Below are 18,809 nucleotides of genomic sequence, written 5' to 3' on the forward strand. Positions count from 1 at the left end.
AAGAGTTCTACTTGAACACACACTTGGTTCTTCACCAGCATAATAGGCAGATGAATATTTCGCACAGACGCAGACAGTCCGGCGACCTTACCTCCATCGGCCGTGCCGGCTAGTTTCACGACGGCGGTGGTGACCTAGCACGTCGCCGTGGTGACGGTGAACGGCGTTGGCGACTGGTTGGGGGCGTCAGGCTGCGGTCTGAAGCTGGCGAGCCACTCCTTCTACTATATTCACGGAAGGTATTCCGGGGAGGCGCGCATGTGGTGTTTGCAGTATCAGGGTCTGTCGGCCAACGGTGAGTCATAACTGTCACGTTCAAAACTAGGCCACGTTGGTGGTGGGCCATACGTTGTCTGACGACGGCGGCGACAAAAACGAGGAATGTGTCCTGAGGCGCCACAGCTGTAACACACAGGCGATGCGCGCCCCACGTTGTAAGCCTCGGGGTCAACCCTGGGACGCTGCGAATAATAAACGCGATCGTCCGAATTCCTATTCGGGGTGATAGCTCTACGAGTTCGTTGATCGTGCGTCATGTCGTCAGGAAAGGTACGTCAGTGCTGTCGCAGCTGATCGACTCGACAGTCTGCAACGCCTGGCATGGCAGACAATGCGGACACAGCAGATGCATGTTCTTGAGGTTGGTTGGAAGCGCAACCAAGCTGTTCGAAATCCGCCCCTTTGGTGTGTCGTTCAATTTCTTCGCGGACAATTTGCCTTATACTTGCCGCAAGGTCAAATTGAAAACTGTAGTTGTCGTTTTCGTCAACGCTTGCCACCGTTGTGAGATTTGCTAACCTGCCGAACTTTGGCGTGCTACGGCGCAGCTTCAAGGCCTCAAATGTGCGGCAATACTTGATGAGATCGGCGACCGAGGCGAGACCTTCTTTTCCGATTAAATAATTGTAAACACCCTCGGCTATGCCTTTCAGAAGGTGTCCAACCTTGTCCTCATCGGACATTCGAGGATTGACCGTTTTGCAAAGCTTCAGGATCGCCTCTATGTACGTAGTACAGGTCTCAGCTGGGACTTGAGCGCGCTGGAGCAATATCTGCTCCGCCCGCTTCCTTTTCGTGGTGGAATAGCCAAAGCACTCTGTGAGGTGAGTGAGTATCGAAGCTGTCCCACATTGTGAAGGTATCTTCATGGTTCTCGAACCACACTAGCGCAGTGTCTGTGAGGAAGACAACCATATTGTCGAGCTGAGCCGTGGAGTTCCAGCCGTTGTACTTGCTCACACGCTTGTAGTGGGCGAGCCATTCCTCCACGTCCTCGCCGAATTTTCCTGAGCAAGGGCAGGGCTCCATCTGATGCATCCAGGCGCCGGCTGTTCGCACTGGAGCAGCCTCTTGGTCGTCGCTGTGGGGCATCGGGATCTCAAGTGGTGTTGGAGGCAGTCGAGCGAGGCGTCGGCTCTGGCGTGGCAATTGCTGCAGCAGCTCCGTCGTCTTGGTCGAAGTACCCCGCACCTCCACCACAAAACTGTTACGGTTAATGTTAAACCGGCTTTATTTAAGGGACGTGATTGATGGTGAACTCAAGATGGCGTCCCGAGGCTGCACCAGCTAACGTCTTGTTTCTCTTCTCCTCGCCCGGCTCATGCCGTAGCGATATAAGATATAAGATATATCTTATATATATATATATATATATATATTTTGTTACAAGCACGGGGAAAAGGGGTTTATTTAGGCGTGCGAGAGCAGGAACGGCAGGCTACGAACAACAGGAATGGCCGCTGCACAGTCTGCGTTCTTCTCTTCTTCTCCCTTCATGATCTCCGCGTCCCTTTTACGCGCTTGGACGTACCATATACCTCTCCTCGCAGACAAAGCCCACTGGGCGAGTCAACTAGCTTGTCGTGGCGTGCATGATTTCAACCGTGCGACATGCGCGATTTGTGTCCTAGCAGAACGTCTACCAGTGTTCGTGAGGCACGCGAGAGTATAGTTCACTTCACTGACTTTGTCGATGACAATATGCGGTCCATCGTAGTTTGCCAGAAGCTTTTGGCACAAACCGCGCTTCCTTGTGGGAGTCCAAAGCCAAACGAGATCACCAGGGTGATATGTAACAGGCCGATGTCGTGCGTCGTAGCGGGCTTTGGAGTTTTCTTGTGATGCTAAAGTCCGCGGACGCGCAAGTCTCCAAGCCTCTTCAGCGAGGCATAGCGTATCGGTGACCGTAGGATTGTCGTGGTGGTAAAAAGGGAGGATAGTGTCGAGCGTATACCGGGGCGGCCGAGAATACAGAAGGAAGAAGGGGCTGTAGCCGGTTGTCTCGTGCTTGGCGGTGTTATAGGCGTAAGTAATAAACGGTAGAACTTCATCCCAATTCTTGTGATCGGGCGCAACATACATGGAAAGCATATTGGTGATTGTTCGATGCGTGCGCTCAGTGAGGCCGTTCGTTTGCGGATGATACGGCGTCGAGTGCCTAAGGTGCGAGTTACATAAACGCACAAGCTCTTCCACGATATCCGCCGTAAATTGACGTCCCCGGTCGCTTATGATAACACCAGGCGGTCCATGTCGCAGAACAATAGCGTGAAGTAAGAAGAGCGACACTTCGGTGGCAGTGGTTTATGGTATAGCCGCCGTCTCGCAATAGCGTGTGAAATAGTCGGCGCAGACAATTATCCAGTGGTTTCCCTTAGGTGAGCTGGGAGGCGGCACAGGTTGAAGGAGACCAGATGGGGCAGTGGTTGCGCGTTTCCGACGTTGACACTGTATGCAGCTGGCGACATACAACTCAACCGAATGTCGCATCCGGGGCCAGTAAAAGCGCTCTTGAATGCAATAAAGGGTGCGTACAGTGCCCAAGTGACCGGAGGTAGGGTCATCGTGCACAGCCTGAAGGATTGCTGACCGGAGACGCTGCGGCACCACTAAAAGGAAGCGCGCACCAGTGCTTGAGTAGTTCCTTTTGTACAGGAGCCCGTCCCGTAGACAGTAGCTGCTTGTTGCACTTGAATGGGCGGAAGTGAAGAGTGGCTCCAATTTGGTGTCTGTCCGTTGTTCTGCTTTAAACGCATCGATATCAGGAAAAGCGGATGTCACAGAAGCGACGAGATGATCAAAGTCGTCTACGTCGCAGTCCGTCGTGGTAAGCGGCATACGAGAAAGGCAGTCTGCGTCAGCATGTTTTCGGCCACTCTTGTAGGAAACAGTGAAGTTATATTCCTGCAACCTCAAAGCCCAGCGCGCAAGGCGACCACATGGGTCACGAAGGTTCACGAGCCAGCACAGGGAATGGTGGTCTGTGACGACTAGGAATGGGCGTCCGTACAAGTACGAGCGAAATCGCTGAACTGCAATGATTACAGCGAGGCATTCTTGCTCTGTCACCGTGTAATTTCGTTCAGGTTTGCTCAATGCGCGGCTTGCATAAGCAATCACGTGCTGACGGTCGTCATAACGTTGGACCAAAACGGCACCCAGACTGACGCCACTAGCATCTGTGTGGATCTCTGTCAGCGCAGTAGGATTGAAGTGGCGAAGAATAGGTCGGGAGGTCAGCACGAACTTCAACTGACGAAATGCAGACTGGCACTCGGGTGTCCACTCAAACCGTGCGTCTTTATGTAGCAGATTTGTCAGAGGATAAGCGACGTCAGCAAAACCAGGAATAAATCGGCGAAAGTAAGAGCGAAGACCCAGAAAACTACGAAGTTGCTTCACTGACTGCGGTGCACTGAATGCCTCAACAGCAGCCGTCTTGAAGGGATCAGGCCGGATACCGTCTTTGTCAACAAGATGGCCCAGCACAAGGGTCTGACGGTCACCAAATTTACACTTCTTGGAGTTCAGAACCAGGCCAGCGTTTTTGATGCAGTCGAGGACAATATCCAGGCGCGTATTGTGCACATTGAATGTGCGCCCGAATATAACAACGTCGTCAAGATAGCACATACAAATGTTCCATTTTAACCCACGCAGAATGGCGTCCATGAACCTTTCAAAGGTTGCTGGAGCATTGCACAACCCAAATGGCATCACATTGAATTCGAATAATCCATCTAGGATTATGAAGGCTGTTTTCTCCTTGTCTGCCGGGTGTATCGGGATTTGCCAATATCCTGAGCGCAGGTCCACTGAAGAAAAATAGGAGGCCGAATGAAGGCAATCAATTGCATCATCAATCCGGGGCAGCGGGTAGACATCCTTCTTAGTCACGGCGTTTAATCTTCGATAATCGACGCAAAATCTCCAGTTACCGTCTTTCTTTCTGACGAGTATCACTGGAGCTGCCCAAGGACTCGATGACTCTTGTATTATCCCATTTTTCATCATATCACTCACTTGTTCTCCGATTATCTTCCGCTCCTTAGGCGACACGCGATAAGGCTTTTGCCTGATCGGGCGCGCAGATCCCGTATCGATAGTATGGCGCGTTCGTGACTCGGGAATCGAGAACGCTTTGTCCGGCTGCGCAAAGTCAAACACTGACAGATGCTTAGAAAGCGTATCCACCAAGGTATGGCGCTCCCTTGTGCTGAGTGACTTGTTTATCATAGACACAAGCTCTTTGTCTGAGACGTGGCGAAGGTCAGCAGGTTCACACGGCGGGTCTACGGACGAAGACTTCGGACGAAGACTTGTATTCTGTAAAGTAGGCGAGTTTCAAGCCGTCTGGAAGCAGGGCGGGTTCTGCCGAGCAGTTGGCTGTCCACAAGCCAGCACGCCCGTTCCCGATGGATACCACACAATGAGGGACAAAAACGTTCTTCTTCACACAATTTAGATGCATTGGCTCTACGGAGGCATCGAAACTGTCTGAAACTTCACCGCGGCATACAACCGGCACGCACACAGAGGTGGACGCAGGCACAACAGTATCTGCAGACACACAAAGTTCACCTTGACTGCAAGTGTCCTCTAAGAGCCCTGACGAAACATGGCCATCGACGCAAACTTCCCCCGTGCGACAATCAACGGTCGCACCACACTGCCGCAAAAAGTCGATGCCCAAAATCACTTCGTGCGTCGATCGGGGAATAACTACAAACTCCGTCGCGAAAACTCCACCAGCCAAGGATACTTCAGCAGTGCACACACAAACAGGGCGCAACGACTCACCGCTCACTCCACAAAACGTTGCAGCCTGGTCCCACGGGAATACAACTTTGCGCCCTAACCGACATTTAAAACCGAGACTCATTACGGATACAGTTGCCCCGGTATCAACTAAAGCCATTGTAGGAACACTATCGACAAGTACATGCACTTTGTTCTTAATCATAGCAACTGCAGGGGGCATTTCTGTCGATAGCACGTGTCGAGCGACCTCACCCCCATCGGCCGCGCTAGCTAGTTTTCCGGTTGTGAAGGCGAGGGGGAGCGGCGCACTGGTGATGGTGATTGACGTAAACGCGGTGCACGAGAAGATGGCGGTGGCGTCAAACTCCTGTCAGATGCCGGCGAGCGGCTCCGAAAGCTTCTCTGCCAGTAGTCGTTGCCGGGAGGGACGCCAGCTGACCAAGAGGTGGTGTACGGCTGTTGAGTTGTCCTCATAGCAGGTGTGGTCCTTGTTGAAGACTCCGGTCGACCATTCCACGTTGTTGGGCGACGATTGCAAAACCTCGCTATGTGGCCCGCGACACCGCATTGGAAACACACCGGCAAATGCCGCAAATTTCGATGTTCTTCCACGTAGTGGTAGAAGATCGAAATTTGCGCACGCCTCCCGGCGGCACCGGCCGCCGGGAGGCGTGCGTGCGGCGAGGGCGTTGGTCGTAGCCATGATGTTGATAGCTTATGGTCCCTCTCGTTTGTGGGGTAGACCTATACTCGACGGTCGCTGAGTGAACCGCGGGCTGCCATGCGGTCGAAACGGCCGTGTTTCTCATCTCGTGTGGTAAGTACGTACCACTGATGCCCGGTGTGCAACGGTACATCTCTTCCCGATGGAGCAACTCTTCCCGAACAATCTGCCGTATTGTTAATGGAAGGTCAACACACGAGCTCGGGTCTACACTTGCCACCGTTGTGACATTAGCGAGGCGACCAAACTTCGGTATTATTCGTCGAATCTTCAGCGACTCAAAAGTCCTGCAGTGGCGAATGACGTCAGACACGGAATCCAAGCTTTCCTTGCCGATCAAAAAATTGTAGACGTCTGCGGCTATTCCTTTCAACAAATGTCCAACTTTGTCACCTTCAGACATTTGAGAGTTGACTATCTTACACAGTTTCAGGACTTCTTCGATATGAGTCGTACAGGTCTCGCCGGGAATCTGAGCTCTTTGCGAAAGCGTCTGTTCAGCGCGTTTCTTTTTTGCGCTAGAGTCTCCAAAACACGCTCTGAGCTCCTCGACGAAAAGCTCCCACGAAGTGAGCGTCTCTTCGTGATTCTCATACCAGACGAGCGCAGTGTCGGTAAGGGAAAATACGGCATTGGACAACTGTGCGGTCGAGTTCCAACCGTTAGACCGGCTCACCCTTCGGTAGTTCGTGAGCCACTCGTCGACATCTTCGGCTTTTCCTCCGAAAGTGAGTGACACCCGGTAGTATTGCCACGGAACACCAGGCGCTGGCCTTGATGCCGCGTCAGATCCTTCGCGAGTCTGGAAGGCGTATTCAGGCATGTCAGGTGAGGGTGGCGGAAGTCCGGCAAGTTGACGGCGTCGGCGAAGTTGTAGCAGCGTAGGCTCCGTGGTTACGAGGTGTACCCCGCACCCTCCACCAATTTGTTACAAGCACGGGGAAAAGGGGTTTATTTAGGCGTGCGAGAGCAGGAACGGCAGGCTACGAACAACAGGAATGACCGCTGCACAGTCTTCGTTCTTCTCTTCTTCTCCCTTCATGATCCCCGCGTCCCTTTTACGCGCTTGGACGTAACAATATATATATATATATATATAAGATAAGCTATGGTCATTAATGGTTACGGACTGGATTCCAAGGGAAGGAAAGCGTAGGAGGGGCTGCAGAAAGTTAGGTGGGCGGACGAGATCAAGAAGTTCGCAGGGACGACATGGCCACAATTAGTACATGACCAGGGTAGTTGAAGTATGGGAGGGCTCTTTGGTATGCGGTGGGCGTAACCAGGCTGCTGCTACTGCTGCTGCTGCTGCTGATGATGATAGTTGGTGTGTTCAGTGCAAAAAACCTCACTATCAGTGGTGGATAAGTGCTTATTTAGATAGCGAACGCGTTTCTCACCGCAGCGCTGTTCCAGAATAATGACACCCGAGCGAGTCAGATTTTCGCCCACCTTTGTGGAACAACCCAAAACTGCTTTTCCGCTTTCGAAAAGCTTCTGAAATATTGCTGCGAAATTACCTAATGCGTCAGCGTCACGGCACGTGTAAGTTCACAGGACTGTAAGCCACATCTTACGAAATAAAACAAAGTGTATACGCAGCCGTTCCCGCAGATGCTACGATTTTGATCAGCGGGCGATCCTGAGGAGGCAGCTTGGGCGTTGCTGATGCCTCATCGTCACGGCACAATTGCGACCATCTGTCACGCTGTGTATGATTGCGGTGACGGTGCAATCAGCTCTGCCGGGTTCAGAGAGCACACCATTGAATACTGCGCAACAGAAAAGTACAGTCTACACCACCGATGTGAAAGTGACATACTATTTTAAAGGGTCACGACGAAAAGCGCTTCCGTCCCGGCGTTAGAACTTATGTCGTTGCGATCAAAGGTGGAACATTTCTATGGCTACAATACAGAAAGTGTCTGTCATCACGAAAGAAAGTTCCTGTTGCGACGCCAGAATCGCGGTCACGATATAAAGTTGTGGTGACTTCAAAACTCTCGCTGTCGCGACAGAACGTTTCTGTTGCGACTTCAGACCACTTTGTCTTCGCGACAGATTGTTTCTGTTGCGACGTAACAATTTCTCTCGTAACGTCAGAAACTTCTGCAGTTGCGACAGAAATGTATGTTGTCTTTTTCAACTGGGTACGCTTCATTACAATTACAAGATTTATAACTATGACTTTACTTGACCATAAGGGCTTCCCGTCAAACCCTTGACTACGTACAATACGTTCAAAAATCTAACCATCATATTTTATTTTATTTATTTATTTATTTATTTATTTATTTATTTATTTATTTATTTATTTATTTATTTATTTATTTATACAATACAAGGACATCATTGAACCTTCCAGTAGCCCGTGGGCATCACCGGTTGTCTTAGTAAAGAAAAAAGACAACTCGTGGCGCTTCTGCGTTGACTACCGTCACCTCAACAGGATAACAAAGAAGGATGTTTATCCCCTGCCGCGCATTGATATGCTCTTGACTGCATTCACGGATCCCAATACTTTTCATCAATTGACCTCCGCTCCGGCTATTGGCAGATTAGCGTCGATGAGATGGACCGCGAGAAAACCGCCTTCTTCACACCGGACGGTCTGTACCAATTTAAAGTCATGTCGTTTGGATTATGCAGTGCGCCAGCTGCATTCGAGCGCATGATGGACTCTCTTGCGCGGCTTGAAGTGGTCTACATGCCTCTGTTACCTCGACGATGTCATTGTATTTTCGCCGAACTTTGAGAGCCACCTGCGGCGCCACACAACCATACTCTCCGTGTTTCGCAGGGCTGGCCTTCAGCTAAACTCCTCCAAGTGCCATTTCGGTCGCCGGGAAATTAACATGCTCGTCCATCTCGTAAACGCAATCCAGAATCCAACCTGATCCACAGAAAGATCGCGCCGTGAATTTACGTGATTGTACCCCGCACCTTCCACCAAAATGTTGCAGGAAGAAAGCGGGCCCACGAGTATAGAATAATGTATATTTACAACTGAGGTTAATGGTGTTCAGGCAGCTGCCAAGAGTTCGTCTTCCTCTAGTCCAATGCAACTTCTTCACCGTATCAATATCTCCAACTATCAGATACGGCCCTAGTAACTGTTCTATAAGGTGTTCCAATTCATGTATAGTAATTATAATATGTAGATCCAGGTATACACAGCATAATGTAATTATTTTAAATGTGTGCAGGATAGCTGCTACTGCTGCTAATTTAGTTTTAAGGTGATATTTTTTAGCCACGACTCCAAGTATAGTAGCAACATAGCCTGAGAGCGTGCTTGCTTGCTCTCGGTCGCGGCGGAACACTTCAAACTTTTTGAGTATGTTTTCATGTTTGGAGCCTAAGTTTCTTTCTTGTAAGCACAGGGCCATATGTGAGAGTGTGGCTGATATGACTTTAATGCCATTGAAGTTCTGTAAATGTCGCATGCAATTCTAGTGTACGAAAGCCATCTTTTATTTTATGTGTGGAGTCAAGAGGATCTACGTTATGCTTTCAGGACCGTTGATCAGAGGCCTCTTTTTTGTGACATTCCAAGTAGCGATCTACCAAACGTCGATGGCACAGGGCTGTCTTGACTTGTGTCCACCGCATCCTCAGATGCATGGGACGACCGTGCTGGACGCACAGGTACGTTCACGTTGGGCCTCAGCGTATGGGGACAGGCCTTGGGCCCTGCTGACCTGCGGGTCCGCAAGGCCTGCTTTCGAGGGAGTGGCGCAACGCTAGCTGCGTCCACTGTGGGCACGGAACACCCTGCCCGAGCCTCACGGTGTGGGACCTGGGCAGGCTCTGAAGGTCTCCGTGTTGCCGCGCCCTGTTGCAGAACAACGGAATAGTTTTTGTTTTGTGCCAACTAAAGTCGCTTCCGTGCTTCCATGAAATTGATATCTTCCTTTAGTTTGAGTGTGATAATGTCTTCTTCTCGTTTACATGTTGGGCAGGCACGCTAGTAAGTTCTGCGAGATGGGGCCGTACCTTTGGCATTTCAAACAGCGTCACTGCTTTGCTATGTACGGTTGAAGTTTCAGTTTGGTGTAGCCTACCTCCACAGAGTCAGGCAGTATGCTCAATGCGAACATTAGGAAGAAGTGCTTTGTTTCAATTTCCTTCTTTTTCCGTCTGATCTTTATTCTGCACTCATTTGTGAGATTTTGTTCCTTTAGTCCGTTTAGGAATTATTCTTCGGTCACTTACTTTAGGTCATCGTCAGAAATTACGCCACGAACGGTATTCAGTAATCGATGAGGGCTGATAGCTACGGGAATGTCACCAAAGGCTGTTACTCCAGAAAGTTTCTCGTACTGATGTGGGTACAACAATTCCAAAAGAACGTCCCCATTTGCTAGTTTCTTTATTTTATATCCTTGTCCAATGGTGTCGGTTAGGGTGCCTGGAACTTGGAAACGAGAACATGTCCTGCAGTAGTTTCTGAGTGCTCACTGTGCGTCACATGGAATTGAGGAAAGTTACTTTTTTTCTTCACGAAGAACTCAGCAGTGATATCGGTGCGCCCCCTCTTGTTAGGACGTTGATCGGTTCAATGAAAAGTACTAGCCATAAAAATTATGTTTTTCTCGGCGACAGTACCAGCCACCCACCACGGACCCCTACGTGGGGACGGGGCAAGAGCTTGCAAGCAAGACCAGCTCACGCAAGGTGTATATCGCGACTATAACCCAAATACCATACCTCAGGGTAGTTAGCCACACAAGGTTAACCCTAGCCTCAAGAAAAAGTAAGAAACAAGAGAGAGGAGGGGAAAAGAGAGTATAGAGAAAGAAGATGAAAGTGAAATATTGAGAAGAGGGCAGGAAAAGGTAAATACCGAAGTCCCCCTGCCGGGCCTCGCCGGAGGCGCCGTCTATATGAAGCAGAGGCAGAGACGTGTGTTGCCTATGCCGAAGGTCTCTAAAGGTCTGGACACCAGGCGTTGGCTCAACCCCCAAGCTCCCCTTTCCACGGATACGGCTACACGCGGGAGCGTGCAGCCCTGTTGTGCCCGGGTAGGTGGTATCGCAACACACCAAACGCCTGCTTACGCATACTCCCCTGCGGGGCATAAAAGAAATCCAAAGACAGCTATCTGACGGCACATTTTCTAAAAAGTTCCCGGTTATTCTACCGACGAATTCCTTGCCTTTATAAAGGGCACCATAAACGTATTGGTGAAGCAGAAGCTCAACAATAAGGTTGCCGGCCCCTTGGTTCCCAACTATTGAAATAGCCGGACGTTTTACTACTGCGCAACATACATACACCAGGTAACACAGGTCGTCCCATTGTTTCTGCCGTACGAAAAGTCAGATAAAATATCTGTCGTTACGTGGATACTATCATCAAACTTATTCTAGCCGCACCTTCTCCTTTCGTTAAGTATACGAAAGCTTTTGTTAACGACATAGTAGACCTAACCGTTCCTGAAAGCTCGCTTCTGGTGACGATGGGTATCATTTCCCTCTGCATGGATATTCCCCATATGGATGGTATTCTGGCTGTCTTCATCTCCAATGAACACCATCAGTATAATAGCCCGATTGACCGGTCAACGCTGGCGGCTCCGCTGAAGTTTTTTCTCAAATTTGACGTCGTGTTTGAGAGTTCTCACTACGTACAAATTAGTGAAACATCGACGAGAACGAAAACAGGACCTAGCTTTTCCAACGTCTTCATCAGAGTGCTAGAAGATGCATTTCTTCGGAGTGTAGGACTAAAACCTACCTACCGCAATCGCTACGTCGCCGACATATTTTGAATTTCGACACATAGTGAAAGGGGGGTGCTATAACGTAAAAGTATTCCGAACTTTTCAATGCCAATTCTGCAATCAGCCCTCCCCACTGGTCAAGATTCTTTTGTAGTACCCCCGCTATGCCTGTCCGTCACGCGACATCACCAAACCAGTGAAAACGCCCCATTTGATATAATATATGTGCGCACGGATTATGCGTGATTATAGCTAACGAAAGAAACAATTATTTTCGATTCCACACCTGGTTCGCCATTAGCCCTCTGCTGTTGGTCAAGCCAACTTCGCCTGTCTGTAAGGCGACGTCATAAAACGCTAAAAGTGAGCGCTTTAAGGTGACGTGCACACGCAACAGGCGCTATAAAATGCAGAATAAAGCTGAAAAATCATCGCAAGATAAGTAACGAAAAACGGACCAATCGAAAACGCCAGTACCACTCTTCTGATCCGGTTATCTGCTTTCACTGTGCTGGCTCGGCCACATCGAACCCTCTCCCCTTGAGAGTGATTCTCCTCTAGACTCTACCAATCAGATGAGAAAAACTGCTCAATTTAGACGGTGCTATTCACTTTGAAAGCAAAATAGGTGTCCTCCTTTAAACGAGCACCACGTTTGATTGGGATTTTCAAGCAACGCTGTGAGATAATCCCGGGTGCTTGCGTAGCTGGTTACGTAAATTTGACGGCAGGAGGTTTTACGTTATAGGGCCAAGAACTCTTAACCATGACTGGGCATTCAACCAAGCACACCACCCCTAACAAATTCACACGTCATTGCTCACCTTCAACTAGAGACTTCCTTGACGTCACTATTGCTATTTCAGACGCACGCCTAATTACAAAACTCTGCAAGAAGACAACTGACAAGCACCACTTTCTTCATGACGAAAGCAGCCACGTGCATCATTGCAAGACTGGGACTCCATATAGCCAGGCACAGCGTTTTCAAAGCATATGCTCCGAAGAAGATTATTTTTATCCTTGTTGCAAGGACGTCCCCAAAGAAACTTCTCAACCGTAAATATCGAGGAAAGGTCACCGATGAGCCGATACACCAAGCGGCAAGACATAGCCGGATGGACGTTCTGAAGGGCAGCAACAAGCGCAGTGGCTCGCAGTCGGATAATTTTGTACTCTCACATTCCGCGTCTGACTCAAAGGTCTCGGGCATTCTCCGTAAACACTAGAACATGCTTACCCAAAGCGACAGGTTAAATGCCGTTTTCCTGAGGCCCTTGGTGTTGTGTATATTTGCTTGAAAAACATAAGTGGCATACTGACGTCTTCAAAAATCGCCACCTATAACCCGACCGATTGCAGCCGCTGGAATAAACCACTTTGTAAAGTATGCCCTCGTATAACACCTACATTGACAGCCATCAGCGCAGGAAGTCACGTTTTCAATTAAGGGCAGGTTCAACTGTGATTCATGTAACGTAGTGTACTAGCTTGAGTGCGGTACTTTCCACGTGCAATACATAGGCCAGAGCGATACACGTTTCAGGACCCGGTTTAACACGCACAGATCGCAGCTTAAATCACAGTAAAACCTACCAATGTCTAAGCATGTTTGCATGCCAGGCACAATCTCAAAGTAACGATACTTGAATCTGGATTTTGCTCAACCCATCCCCGCGAGCTACGTGAATCTTAACTATTCATAAATTTAATACTGCCTCGTCTGGAATAAATGAAGAGAAAGGAAAACTAACGTGTCTAACTTTAGACAAAGACCGAAAACACACCTACCACACAGCGTAATTGCATATATGATTTCGTCGCACCGTTTTGTTTATATTTATGTTTCTTCATTTTTGAACATGTGGTTTTTGACGTATATGGCTTGAAGCTTTACGCTTTACGCATTTTAGGCGAGTCCAGGTTGCACATAGAGCTTGCATGTGCTGACATCATGCCTACGTACGTGTACATGTACGTCGCTTTGTTTTCACTACGCAGAACCATGGTAACCGCTGGCCCGTACGTGACAGTCATGTTTGTATATATTGTATCCTGAACACATCTGCATTTAATGCTGTTCTGTATTCCAATATACGTGTCATTAAAAGTTATTTTGATACGCAGTGTCAGTTCTAGACAGCTAAGATAGTGCGCCCTGTGGTCTTGACACGGTGCTTTTAAATATGTGCACGAACCATTCATGGGTTACTGCAATCTAACAAAGGCTGGTCCACCAGCCGAAAACATTGAGTAAGCACATCTTACTACCAACACGTTCGTCCTCTCTTTGATGCGTATGCTACGTCGGGTCCTGCGTACTGAACTTCAAGGAAACCCCGATATATATATATATATATATATATATATATATATATATATATATATATATATATATATATATATATATATATATATATATATATATATATATGTATGTATGTGTGTGTGTGTGTGTGTGTGTGTGTGTGTGTGTGTGTGTGTAAAGTGGATGAAATGAGCGGCCGAAATAACTGCGTAATTCATGGCGTTACTGAGGACTCAGACGAGGAGGCCAAAACACTAGCAAACAAAATAAAAGAAGGTATATTCAAGGAAATACTCGGCCTTTCCGTTAAATCTATTGAAAGAATTCATAGTATTCGCAATCGTTATGGTCAACGCCCACGCCCAATCATTCTTCGACTTTTGGATTGCATGGAAAAAAAAAGTCTTTTTTGATGTCAAAAACTCAAAGGCATACAGATATCAGTATCAGAAGATTTCTCAAAAAGAACAAGAGACATCCGATCTAACTTATGGCGTTCAACGGCAGTTGAACGGGCAAACGGTACAAAGGCATAACTATCATTTGATAAACTAAGACTAAACGGATGTATTTACACATGGGATCCTGATAAACACACCAGAGTAGACATAACAAGAAAAGTTGCACCTACCCTAAGTGATTCCCACACCTCGTCATCGGCACAGGTTAGCATGAAAGAACGCATAAAGAAATGACAAGGTAACAAGACATAATGAATTTCTGCGCCGCTTTCGATATTGTGCCCGTATGCTCGAAGTGTCATTAATAAAATTGATAAATTTGAAGAGAAAATCATGCTGTATTTTCCAGATATTTTAATAATTACCGAAACATGGCCACGTGCCCATATACATGATACTGAAATTGCGCCTGCCTCAAATTCATTGATACGCACAGATCGGGATGGCCGCGGTGGCGGCGTAGCTATTAGGATAAAAAGCAGCTTAACATTTCAAGAAGAGCATGGTTTAGCTAACTATGAAAGCGCTTGGGGCACAATTCAGTGTGATAATACGTCATTGCTAATAGGTGCCAATTACAAACATACTGGAGCGCCTGAGGAATACCGTTTGAAAGTGCATGATTACCTACACAGCAGAATTAATAACCGTACACAGCTGTTATTAACTGGGGATTTTATTCTAGCTGGGATAGACTGGTATAAGTTAACTATCGGAAAGAGAGATGCGAAGAACTGTGAGCGCCAGTTTGATATAATGTTTAGTGTTTCTTTATCACAAATTGTTAGAGAACCTACGCGTGTCCAATGAAATGCGTGTTCAGTACTTGATCTTGCTTTAGTACCGCAGTCGATAACACCACGTAAATGCGTTGAAGAAGGGATTTCAGATCATAAGATGCTGGTTCTACCATTTTTTACTCTGAGCATGGGCACTGTGAGTAAGGCCAAACCATCTCGAATAGCTTTCAAGGACTATAGCTGAGCCAATGATGAGAGTGTTGTTGACTACTTAGAAGAAACCGTAAATATTTTCTCAGCTCAATCCTGCGGAGGCGTTAATGGCCTTTGGATAAAACTAAAAGAGGCTATAATGCATTGTGAAAATAATTTTATACCTACAAAATTAAAAAGAACTGAGTGAAAAACACCGTGGATACCCATGCGGAGCATAATTCACCTAAAACGAGAACTAAAAAAAAGTCGAAGAAAAGGGATAAATTCTGCGGGGATAAGAGCGCTCACATGCAGATTTACATTAGAAATAAAAGCTGCAAAAGTCGATTTCTTTTTAAAGAAGTTAACAAATGTAATAAGAAATCAACCGCAAAGTTTTGGCGCTGCTTGTCGAAGCCAGAAGGCGTGAGCAGTAAAATAGAAGTGGCCGGTTTGGTCATAGACGACATGCGCGTTGTACCAAATACATTTAATGCCTATTTCTAATCCGTTTATACGTGCTGGCATACCTCGAGTGCGCCCGTGGCAGTCACAGACGGCCGGATGGGCGGAGTTGTGATAACAGATTAGGGCATTTTAAACTTGCTTTTGCAAATAGACACCAAGAAGACGCCAGGGCCCGATAATTTATCAAACGTATTTTTGAAACGATACGCGCAGCAGCTGTCTCCCTTTCTGCAGATTATATTTTCCGAATCGCCGACTATAGCCTCTTTCCCCAAGGATTGGCTATGTGCCAAAGTAATGCCCATTCATAAAGAATGCAATAAATTACACGTGGAAACTTACAGACAAAGGTCATTAACAAGTTGCTGCTGTAAATTGATGGAACACATCGTAAGTAAAGCCCTCATCACATACTTAGAAGGAAATAACGTGCTATATCCTAAGCAACACGGTTTTAGAAAAGGCTTGTGTACTATAACACAATTATAAGAGATAACACATGACTTCGCATCAATAAATAACTCCAAATTCCAAGCTGATGCTATCTTGATTGATTTTTCGAAGGCTTATGATCGCCTCGTGCACTGTAAACTAATCGAGCAAATAAAGTCTATCGGAATAGAACTCAATATAGTAGAATGAATAGCAGCCTATCTGTCAAACCGAACTCAATATGTTACCATAAATAATTATGACTCGGACCATCTCGAAGTTTATTCAGAGGTACCACATGGGTCCATATTGGGAAGATAATTATTTCTCATATACGTTAATGACATCGCTGGTTGTGCAGAAAATGGAGTAAAATTGCGGCTCTTCGCCGATAACTTGGTAATCTATATATGGGTGCAAGGAATCGATGACCAGCTTAGACTAAATACTGCACTAATCAATATAGCCCGCTGGTGTGTCATGTGGGGGATGGAAATTAATCTTGAGAAAACACAGTTTATGACCATAACTCATGGAAAAGCGATCTTTAGGCTCAATTATACTATAATGGGTAACAATTTATTACAAACTGACACAGTAAAATATTTAGGCACAACCTTTACAAGCGCGTTAAAATGGAATGCCCATATTCATAATACAGGTGCAAAGGCCTTCCGAAAACTCGGTTTCTTGCGAAGAAAATTAAATGCAGCACCATACTATGTGAAACTAACATCAAATAAAACTTTAATAAGGCCAATTCTTGAGCATGGTAACATATTGTGGAACCGGTACCAGAAAGTCTGTCTCACAAAAATGAGAAAGTATTCAAAATAAAGCGTTGTAATTTATAGACCATAAGTATTCTCGACACGAAAGCGTAAGTGCTCTTAGGAACCAAGCAGCACTACCCACCCTTGTTTGTCGGCGTCGTGTGGCTGTCATGAAGTTTCTTTTTGTGCTATGTAATGACAATAATAATACAAATAAGCGAGAGTACGTGCAGCCACCACACCGACACTCCAATAGAACCTCTCAAAATAACCACAGCAGGAAGTATCCCACACAGTGCGACACGTTTAGATATTCATATTTCTCATGGGCAATCGAAATGTGGAATGCGTTGCCAAAATAAATTGTTGAATCAAACACTATGGATGGCTTTGTCGCAAAATTGGAGCCATATGTTGGTTGCTCATGAACGTATTTCAGCGTGTAGTTTAAAGATAATGCGTTGGTTGAATGATTGGACACTAGTGCAAGTGTGACTGTATATTGTCTTATGATTTCAAGTGTAAATATTGCAAAGTGCTGTATAGTGCTCTTTTATTGATCCCCGATAACTACAATAATGTTATACGGCTAATATTGCAATTCTTTTGAGCACCTTTTGTTATTCCTTGATTCATGAGACACAAAGAAAGTGTCCAGTGTTGAATGCCATTGATGCTGTATGGTAGTTTTCTTTTCTTTTCTATATTTTGTTTTGCTTTCTTCCCTGTTCTTTTTGCAATCCACTTCCTGCTTGGGCCTTAGCAAAGGCTTACTCTATTGTTAAATGAATAAACAGACGAAATGATATATGTACATATATATATATATATATATATATCTGTGCGTGTGTGTGTGTGTGTGTGTAGAGATATTGAGAGAAAGGGAGAGACATACATATACTTATTTATCATTTTCTCGGGGATCGAATTTCACCCACCTGCCACTTAAAGTTATCGATCATCAAAAGACGCGCGTTCATCACGGGAACCAACTGGAATGTCATCGGAGGTTCGGCGCGTTTTCCGCGACTTGAATTGTAAGAGACGCGGGCACCAGCAATTACTCTCGAACCTTCGACAAATTATGGCTAAAAGCCGATGCCCTTGACCGGCAGTGCAGATTTTTGGCCATCGCCCACTGTTTTCACCGCTATCTTTGCCTTTTTTGAGAGAAGAGGTTCTTCCAATAAAACGAGCTTCATCATTCACAGTGCTGCTGCTTTCTTCACCGTCACTACTGCGTTAATAAATGAAATTATGGGGCTTTAGGCGACAAAATAATAATGAGGCATACCATAGTTTGGCATGCCTTTATACGCAATGCCTGATGACCTCGAGCGTACCGGAATCTTGGATGAACGCTAACCTAATCCTAATCCATGAGAAAGGGGACGCCAAAGACTTGAAAAATTATAGGCCGATCAGCTTACTGTCTGTTGCCTACAAAGTATTTACTAAGGTAATCGAAAATAGAATCAGGAACACCCTAAGATATCTGTCAACCAAACGACCAGGCAGGATTCCGTAAAGGATACACAACAATAGACCATATTCACACTATCAATCAGGTGATAGAGAAATGTGCGGAATATGACCAACCCTTATATGTAGCTTTCATTGATTACAAGAAAGCGTTTGATTCAGTCGAAACCTCAGCAGTTATGGAGGCATTGCGCAATCATGGTGTAGACGAGCCGTATGGAAAAATACTGAAAGATATCTATAGGGGCTCCACAGCCAACGTTGTCCTCCATAATGAAAGCAACAAAGTCCCTATAAGAAAAGGTGTCAGGCAGGGAGATACGATCTCTCCAATACTATTAACAGCGTGTTTACAGGAGGTATTCCGAGTCCTGGCATGGGAAGAATTGGGGACAAGGGTTAATGGAGAATACCTTAGTAACTTGCGATTCGCTGATGATATTGCCTTCCTTAGTAACTCA

Source organism: Dermacentor andersoni, chromosome 6, assembly GCF_023375885.2.
Source record: "Dermacentor andersoni chromosome 6, qqDerAnde1_hic_scaffold, whole genome shotgun sequence".
NCBI classification, from domain to species: domain Eukaryota; kingdom Metazoa; phylum Arthropoda; class Arachnida; order Ixodida; family Ixodidae; genus Dermacentor; species Dermacentor andersoni.